Source organism: Tachysurus vachellii, chromosome 4 (genome assembly GCF_030014155.1).
Source record: "Tachysurus vachellii isolate PV-2020 chromosome 4, HZAU_Pvac_v1, whole genome shotgun sequence".
NCBI lineage: Eukaryota > Metazoa > Chordata > Actinopteri > Siluriformes > Bagridae > Tachysurus > Tachysurus vachellii.
In genome coordinates, this window is record NC_083463.1 from 26,864,415 (window position 1) to 26,874,349 (window position 9,935).

A 9,935-nucleotide genomic window follows, 5' to 3' on the forward strand; every position below is an offset into this window, starting at 1 on the left:
CTGCAGAATGTTGTTATTGTGAAAATATTTGCGTATTCAACTATTTGTAAAAGTCCTGAGGAGGCACTGTCCTATATTCGTGTATATTGCATAATAACTTATTCTTTCTCGCTTTTAAGTACATTTACTGCATGGAAAGGCATCACCGCATCTATGTATCTGTATATATGCACCGCATCAGCTCTACCATGTCTACTTCAACCAAGATTTTCCTATATTAATAATTGTTTTATTCTCTGGATTTGTTTTTTGATTTGGGATTTGGACTGTTGCCTTGGAATGCTGTTTGTTAGGGAAAAAAGACATTCATCATTTGTAACATTAGTAGTTTGTACGGTTATGCAAAATCTTAAGCCTCTGATTCCTTCCATAATTACTCTATAACATGACAGTATGTACAAACATAGAATAGACTTTTTTTTAAATGTACAAGCCTCCCCTTTAGAAGCAACAAAATAACTTGCTAATCCTTTCTATGATTAAAAAAATAAAGAAAAACACATTTTGTTCTTATTCTGTCAGTACTGCACTGTGTCTTTAGAGGAGAAGAGATGCCACGCACCATGCAAATGAAACATAAACAAGGTCTTTCGCAAGATTTTTTTTTTTTTTAACAGTCTGGTCCCAGAACCAATGATCTAATTTTGCATAGTATAATTCTTAAAATGGTTCCAAGCACAGCAAGATCAGGATTTTGTGAAAGCAGAGCCTTAGAAAATGCTTGGACTCGGTGGACCAAGCATCCCATGTGGATCAGAAGCCGTTAGGTTCAGTTAGCAAATTTGGGAGGAAGTGCAAGACAAAAACATGCAAGATAGCAGTAGCAGCAAAGAAGCAATAAAGGGTTGCAAAAATGTATAAAAATGCACTCTCTGGCTAACACATAATGTAATGTTATTCAAAATATCACATTATTTGGAAAGCAAAAGGATTAAATGTAACTGGCTCCAGTAATAGAAAAACCGGCACTAGCTTCTTGAAATGTTCTAGAAATGGTCTGAATTTAATAAATATTTTCACATTGTCATGAAAATGACCATAGATAAATGTAAAACATAAGATAACATAGTTTAGACTTAAACATACAGTATGAGTAAGCTGTGTATTTATATGTTATCACAGTAAATTTTCACTATAATATTTGGTGAAGCTTTCTTAAGAGATAGCAGCACTGAGAATTTTCTTGTAAAATCTGATGTGTTTGGAGCCCACTTGATTCATTACCTCGTTCTCACATTCTGTTCTTGCTAACAGGGATCACACATGCATATAAATATTGAAAATCATGTTAACAATGTTGTGTGTAAATAATAATTCATTCACACCTAATAAAAAGTCTTAGCAAACTCCATGTCAAATGTAAGAATTGTACTCTGTCCTGTATAAGATCCCTTGTTTTGCTCAGTGTCATGAATAAGACGATTTTATTGCGCATATTCAATGTGCTAAACCCCTTAATCAGGTCTAGGCCAAGCAACGTTATTAGGCTTTTAAACTGTAATTTGTAAACTGTTATTGTACTTCAAAATGTTACAGACCTGCTGCACCACACGATTATAAGCACAGTAAAGACAGGATTAATGAGAGCTGTAGAACATGGGTGATAACTTGTTTTGCTGCATTGTAGGTACTGTATGTGGTGACACTTCGTAGTTCACGGTGATCAATGGCTCTCTTTCAAGACGCATTATGCTAGTGTCAGAGTAAACAAGCACCTCAGGCCCGAAGAGAAAGACATGGTTTAGAACAACAGAAATAAATGAGATGCTGTAGGCTGTTCCACTTACATTCACATGGGTGCCATAAAGAAGGGTATGGTTAGGGCAAATCCTAAACGAAGACTGGGTTTCGATACTATACAACACCAAGACCAATGGACCTTGGGTTTTAAAGCAGAGCTCTATGTAAAGGTTCAGTGGTAGCTATGCTAATATGATGCTTATATCTTAATACATATGTGGATGGTGTAAGGAAAACAAAATCAGATTAAATAAATATCAGAAAACACCATAATCAATAAATATATGTTATACAATGGTAAAAGCAAGTCTCGATAATTAATACAGCATTCAGATGGGAGATTAAAAGCAAAAAAATCCTTGTCTCCTAGCTGAAAATTTCTGCTCTGAGATTTACAGTACATTTTACCTGAAATGTAATTGTAAGCACTACTCAGAAGGACAGCTTCAACTTCATCTTGATTCCTTTCATCATCACTGGTGTTCACCAGCTTGTCCTCAGGTTAGTGCCATGACAAGTACTGAAAGAGTTTTGGCTCCAGTTTCTTGGAGTGAAAACACGGTCCATTCAGAACATGATCCATTCAGACTTCATGTCCCCGACCTCACTTAGTATAAGGAAGACGTCACATTTGTATTCAGCATGGATAAAATAGTTATGTATGCCATTTTCACCCTCTTCCACTTTTGAAAGGTAAATGTGAAAGTGTAAATAAAGCAGTAGCATTTTGTATGGATGTGAGAATTCTTTTACATATGGCTGATAAAAATGAATAAGAACCTAAACAGCATATGAAAATACAGTCATTATTCATTCTCAATTGCACATGCAGGGGTCAGAGTAGGTAACACCAATGTGAGTCCTTGAAACACAAATCCTTCCCCTCCATGTAAAACTGTGTGGACATGTAAGCTGTGCTGTAACATAAATATGATTTCACGGTGATTAATCAGATTCTTGTTAGTGTGTTAAATGAACACTCATTGAGTCAGAGATTCTTGATCAGCCCATGATTGGCCCAGTTTATGATCCCTCTGCAGGGAACATACACTCTTTATGACTGAACCCAGATCAGTGAATTCTTTCAACGCCACAGAGTGTTTCTTTGGCTTCAGGCTCCAGATGAACCTGCCATCCTCCACAGTAATGAGTTTGACACTGGGTTCAGACACATAAATAGGACCTTAGAGGCAATGTTTGCGCAGCTTAGTACTTGTCCACTTCAATACCTTGACTCTGGCTGCAGAGGCAAGCACACAACCGTTTATTCTAAATCCTAAACCACGCAGTATGAAATAAATAATGCTAGGGTTATAGCAACAGGATTTGCCTGGCAAGACTAACATTATGAAAACACTCGCTTCTATTCATAGCTCTATAAAACTCGATATCTGCTATCGCCGTGTCATTTTTCAAAATGGAAAGTTGGTGTGATCTATCTCAGTTGTTGCTATCTTTCATAAGAAGAATGGTATGATGGAGAGTGTAGAGGTGGGAGTGAGAAATGGAAGGATAGGAGGAAGATGTGAGATGCTCAACAATGTTTTTTTGGGGGTTTTTTTTGTGTGTTCTATCTTGCTTTAAATTGTCAGCACAGGTTTTACAGTCCTCCCAACCTGCTTTGCACCATTGTGTGACATTTGAAAATGGTACCATTTTGTCAGCAGTATTGCGAGCATTAGAGGTTTTGTGTGAATATGAACAGCACAGCACTCTTTAGTTGGTTAAACAGCCTAGAAAAAGATTTTACCCTTGTATGCATTGACAAAGGCAGAATTTAAGAGAAATCTTTACATTGCCAAGACCTAAGTAGACAGGAAAAGGCAGATATTTGCTATGGATGTCTAATTATGTCTTATCTGCCTTACTAGTTTCATGCTCTGTGCTCCTATTGGGAGATGTGTCTGCGTGTTGCCTCATTGACTAATAGAGACCCGCACTCTGCACTGAGCCCTGCCCTGACTGCTAAACAGACACAGCGAACAGGGCTAGTATCGATTTCCTGTCACAGCGACACCCAAATGTTGCCATGTTATCGGTGCCGTGACTGATGGACACCCTCAGGGGCCCAGCAGGGCCAATGATTTCACACACCTGCATGCACATTGACATACACACCTGCTGCTTGGGTCATACTGCATTATTATTATGACTTGTGTTCTACTTCGGTAGTGAAAAGGCTTTTTTATTGAATTGGGGCCAGAGGAAAAGCTATTTGAAGCCTCTACAAGGACCAACATATGATAATATGACATTTCACTCCTGCCCTGTCAACGGAATCATTTCTGGCATTTGCGATGAAATGTTAGGCAAACATATCCCTAGACAAACCTATCCATATTAATAAAGCTGGATTCAATTAATTAATCTGCTTGTATTACTTCTCCTCTGGGCTAATTGATCTTTACCTGAAAATGATAATTCGATGACACATGATTCGAGTCAATTAAAAGGTCATTAAAGTGCCTTTTTTAATCAGTCATAATCACCCTCCTAAATATAGCCTCAGGGTAATGACAATCTGCTGCAAATTGATTTAGTGATCTCGGAAATTAGCTATTGTTTTTAGAAGACAGTCTGAAGACATGATGATTGGCCTTTGTACCAAAGACAATCGCAGGGTTAACTTATATAAGGATAAATAATATTTATAGTGTGTAGAACTTATCTTATATTTTAGAAAGTGTATTTATAAACTCATTGTTGTGATAGGGTTTATAGTTGTTATTGCAGTTACTATAATAAAGACTGGACTGAATGTTAACCATATTGAGACCTAATAATTAATCATGAATAGCAGCTCAATATACTATAAATAAATAAGTAAATAAATAAATATGATCACTTTAACACAGTCACACTCTTGCTTGTGACTCGACCTCCAGCTCACATCACAATAAAGGCCTGATTGAGTTAGAGAGAATTACAGGGCAGTTTCAGATGGCCTCCAGGTGTCCAAACGACTAACACAGACTCCAAGAAATTAGGTTTGTGTGCTTGAACACTGTCGCTTAAACCCAAACTCCAGATTGTCCCTGCAGGCTATTGCCTGGTCCTGTTTTGCCACCTACACCTTACTGAACGTTAAAATAAGTAATGATGGGAGGAGGAAATAGGATTTACACTCGTAATCTAATCTCTCGTATTTATAACCTGCAGCAAACACTAAGTGCTCAGTGTCCTGGATTTTTTTTCTTTTGAAGAAATTTACGAAATGCATGTGGTTTGTTCATGCTAAGCACTAAGCACTAGCTAAGAAGGCTATCTTATTTCCATTACTTTCTACTCACATGTGTGAAATTACAAAATACCTTCCAGTAACCTCTATCTCACGCTGGCACAAAAACACAATCATTACACAGTAAGCAGTGAATAGCACAACAAAAAGGGTATTTAATTGGTGATTGTGATTGCAGGGTGATAGAGGCTAAACACTAGCAGCTAATTATATGGCAGGATGGAAGATCCAGCCGTGAAGTGCTGATCAACAGAAGTTAACAAGGAGACATGGTGCCCCTGTTCCATGACTGATAAACACAATGCCCAGATCAGTGGCAGATGCAGTTCATTAAAAGTTTCTTTGTGTTCTATTTATAAATATTAATAGAATGTATAGAATATTAATAGTATGTGAAGACTTTGGTTGTGGAAGCCTTTTTTTAAAAAAAAAAGCTTTTTCTTAAAGTTACTATATAGTTTGTGAAGTAAGACACTGATCACGTAATTCATCTGTTACATTAAGCACTTCTGGATGTGAACATTACTGGTTTGGGAATACTATCGATCAACTGGTCTTAGATAATGCCGTGTCAGCAGTATTTTAAGCAAATGCAGCAAACTACATGGTGTTATGTTTAGAAATCAGGTGATACCAGAAACAACACCTTGTGGTTTATCTAAGGTTTCTTAAGCAATATACCCCCCACTCCAATACCATGTCACTCCTTCCAACCTGTTTGACTGATTACATTGGTTTATAAAGGATCTGATATGCAGTGGGTACAGAAGGACTTGGATAGAAACATATCCCACATATAGGTAAAGCAAGTTTGTCTTATTCCAACACCATTGCCAAATTCTATATTAAAACTGCATGGTCCACCTTAGAGGTCCACTGCATGGTCCTCTTAGTTAAATTCAGGAGGTACTGAATGATGCAGTGCTCTCCATGGTTAAAATATTGAAATACAAGCTAACACACATAGTACAGCAAGCTACAAGTAGGAGTGCCTACCCACAGGAATGCTGAATCCTACGAAGGTAGTTTTAGAAACTGCAATGGCGGATAAAAGGAGTTCTGCAGGATAAAGCACGCATCACTTTACACAGAAGCGGTATACAGGGTTCGGGTCAAGACAGAGTCTGAGTAAACTTCCAAAGTATGATTCACCAGAAATGCTGGAGAATTCTGTCATTGGGTTTGTGAATATATAGTCAATGGAGGGCACACAGAGGTCCAGCGTGTAGAGGTGCATGAGCCATGCCAATTGGCCATATTGACTGAAGAAGCCACTTCTAGACAAATAAGCAATAGAAACTGTGCTTGTGCCTGTGTGTTTTTTGTTCTTGTTAATAAAGGATGGGAACAAATCAGCCCCATAGATTAGCTGTACATAAATATCTGTTAAAAGTTTAAATACTATATGATGCACATACTGTACCAGATGTGGTGTAGGCAGAGTACAAAAATGATCAGCTTGTGTCCATCCATCTGAAAGATGTACATTTCCACATTCTTTGGAACATGCTCACTTTCTCCACTTCCACATAAGCAGAGAAGCATTCCTAATACCGAGTTCTTCCCTGTGTATTAACTGTACTATCCATGGTGTTCATGAAGTACTTACTAGTCACCCTAAAGCCCCTGCTATGTGTGTACTTTTCTGTCTTAATAAATTCTTGTTATGCAGGTACTTTTGGCAGCAAGTAACAAGCAGACAAAGCTCCCGATTTCACATCTGGAAGCTCTGGAACTAAAAGTCAATTCGTGTGAAGAGCCATTTTTATCCTGTATAAGCAGTGCAGTTCACTGGCTCGGAATTGGAAATGGGCAGATGTACACCTCCTGTCTCTGAATGCTACCTACCTAACAGGCTGTTGTAATCAGAGAGCGGATGTGCTGTCTCTCAGAAAATGTCTGTCCAGAGATTCACAAAAAAGGTGATTCAGCTCATTTGAACACTTATTGCAGGCAGGAAGTGAATAACTTTTTACAAAAAAGACAAATTACTGATGTGGTTCAAAGACAGGACATAGACAGAGGCTTTGAGACTGGATATGTTTGCAGATGACAAGCTAAACCTAATGAGTGTATGATTTTTCTTTGCTGTCACTGTTATGCATATGGAACTGAGCACATGCAACAGACTAGTTTGTACAGTATCATGTTTACAGTGACCATGGTTCCACATCTTAATGATGTTACTAACAATAGCAGAGGTTTTACAGAGCCTTCTAGTGGCACACTAGACCAATCAAATCAAAACTTAAACTCAAGTCAAAGGTAAGGAATCTCTGGTAATGTCCCCATACAAATGAATTGTCTTTGAGTGAAATCTGGACATGGCACTAGGCAGTGTCTGCAATAAACCAAATACAAGACATGGATATAAAGTGGTTTTCACCTAAGACAGCATTTTTGCTAGTTGTCTCTTAAGGTCTGTAAGTCTGAATTGCAGTCACTGAGAAATGTTGTATGGTTGACTGGGAATCAAACCTATCAGTCTATCTGCACTTGCAGATGAGATCAGGACCAAGTTGTTTGTGTGCATTGAGGAGAACCACAAAAGGGCTCCACTGTCTGGGCAAAAAAAAAACGATAGTTCAGGTATACTTGCATGCAGACCAATAGTTCTAATTCAGGTGGGTTTTATTGTTATTCCTTCATATAGCATCTACAGTGCACACTGAAATTACAGAACAAAAGAACGGTGTTGTGTTGGAAAACTATTGCAGCAATTGTCTGTATGCTATTGTGTAGTGTAGCAGCAATAAATGCAGCAGCTATAAGAGGCTCCTTTTTCCATTATATAACATTTGACAGAAGCTATGTTTACCTCCTGGGTGGTGTAACAAAGAGGTGCGTTACTGGCAGACATTTGTGAAGAGGTGACATGGTGTCAAAGCCAAACCTACTGCAAGTCTTGAAGACACCAAAACACCTACACCTCCCACTCACCTGATTATTGAAGGCACCTGATTCCTTCTGCCCTTGGTTTTTTTTTACTTTGATTCTCTTTCATTACTTCATTTGCATGATCACTTGACCCATGCCATGTCTTCTGATTGGGATTTTTAAATCACATTAAGCCTTCATATGTTTCAAGACACACAAAGTTCAAAAGTTATAACAATTCTCGCTGTCTTACCCTAAGAATTGGTTCTTTGATTGATTTTCATCCTCAGGAATGTTCATTATTACCAGATTGGGTGATTCTCATTAGCAGTAGAAAGCTGTATCAGTACTTGAGTGACTCTTATCATCAGCCAGGATGAGCATCATATCTGAGTGTCTATCATCCTCAAGAGGTAGCAATACTGATGCATTGAGCAGTCACAATTCCTCATATAAAAAAGGTATCAGTCTGGATTGTAAGAGCTGTCTGGCAAGTACATCAGGACATTTTATCAGCCTTCATGACAAGCTGTGACAGGTTCAAAGACTAGCTCCAGAAAAAAATCACCTACACTGTCTAGAATGAAAGGAAGTAAAATAGAAGGTTATGTATGTATTCGTGGTTGTATAGTTACATAGACCATCTGAGTTACTCTGGAAAGGGTTACATTCTGGGGCCTATTCATAGACCAGGAAAGAAAGAAAGAAAGAAAGAAAGAAAGAAAGAAAGAAAGAAAGAAAGAAAGAAAGAAAGAAAGAAAGAAAGAAAATAAATTAAAAAAAAATGTCATGAAGTCCACTGGCAACCAATTTAAAATGTGTGTGTGTGTGTGTGTGTGTGTTATAAAATGACAACAATGTGCAACTTGCGCTTATTATAATTCATTATAGTCATGAATTAATGATTTTTATAATCTAGTACATTAAGAATTCTAGAACATTATTTTATTATGGATATTTGGTATTTTTATTATGTATATAATTAATGCCTCTTTGTTCTCCTGAGCTTCAAAGATGTATAAAGCAGACACCGCACACCCAGCGGATGGTAGTGAGGGTGAGATGGCATTTAGTGATGAGAATGATGATGAGCAACCCTACATGGAGAAAGTGAGAGTGAGGATTAAGATGGTGGCAAGAATGTTAGATGGAGATAGAGCGATACAAATACAAATCTACAAGGAGAAAGTGATTATGATCATGATGATGATGACTGGGAGGACGATGATGTGGATTAGGATGATGACGATGATAATGATCAGTTTTGCTGTTGTTGATGATGTTGGTAATGATGATGATGATGATGAAGATGATGGTGACAGTGATGACAAGGATATGGATGATGATGATGATAATGATGATAACGATGATGGTTTTATTGTTGATGATGATATTGGTGATGATGATGATGATGACAGTGATGACGATGATGTGGATGATGATGATGATGGTTTTGTTGTTTATATTGTTGATGATGAGTTTGATGATGATGATGGTGACAGTGATGACAATGATGTGGTTGATGATATTCATTCATTCATTCATTTTCTACCGCTTATCCGAACTATCTCAGGCATCATCATTCACTCACGCAATCACACACTACAGACAATTTTTCCAGAGATGCCAATCAACCTACAATGCATGTATTTGGACCGGGGGAGGAAACCGGAGTACCCGGAGGAAACCCCAAGGCACGGGGAGAACATGCGAACTCCACACACACAAGGCGGAGGCGGGAATCGAACCCCAACCCTGGAGGTGTGAGGCAAACGTGCTAACCACTAAGCCACCGTGCCCCCCCCGGATGATGATATTGGTGATGATAATATGATAGTATCACAGATTAAGCCACAGAGTAATAGCTAAAGTGTCCCTCGTAAAAGTTAAAGACTGAATAATACCGATGTCTCAGTTTAAAATAAGTCTGGAACATCTAGAACTTTGAGAACTTGTACAGTATGTTATAACAGAATGCTAAAGGTGAGAATTGTAGCAGCTGAATAAGTGTGATGTAAGCTGAGAAAGCTGCGGGCCTTCCTGCTTTTTCTATGTAAGAAGAAGAAAACACAGAAGTACC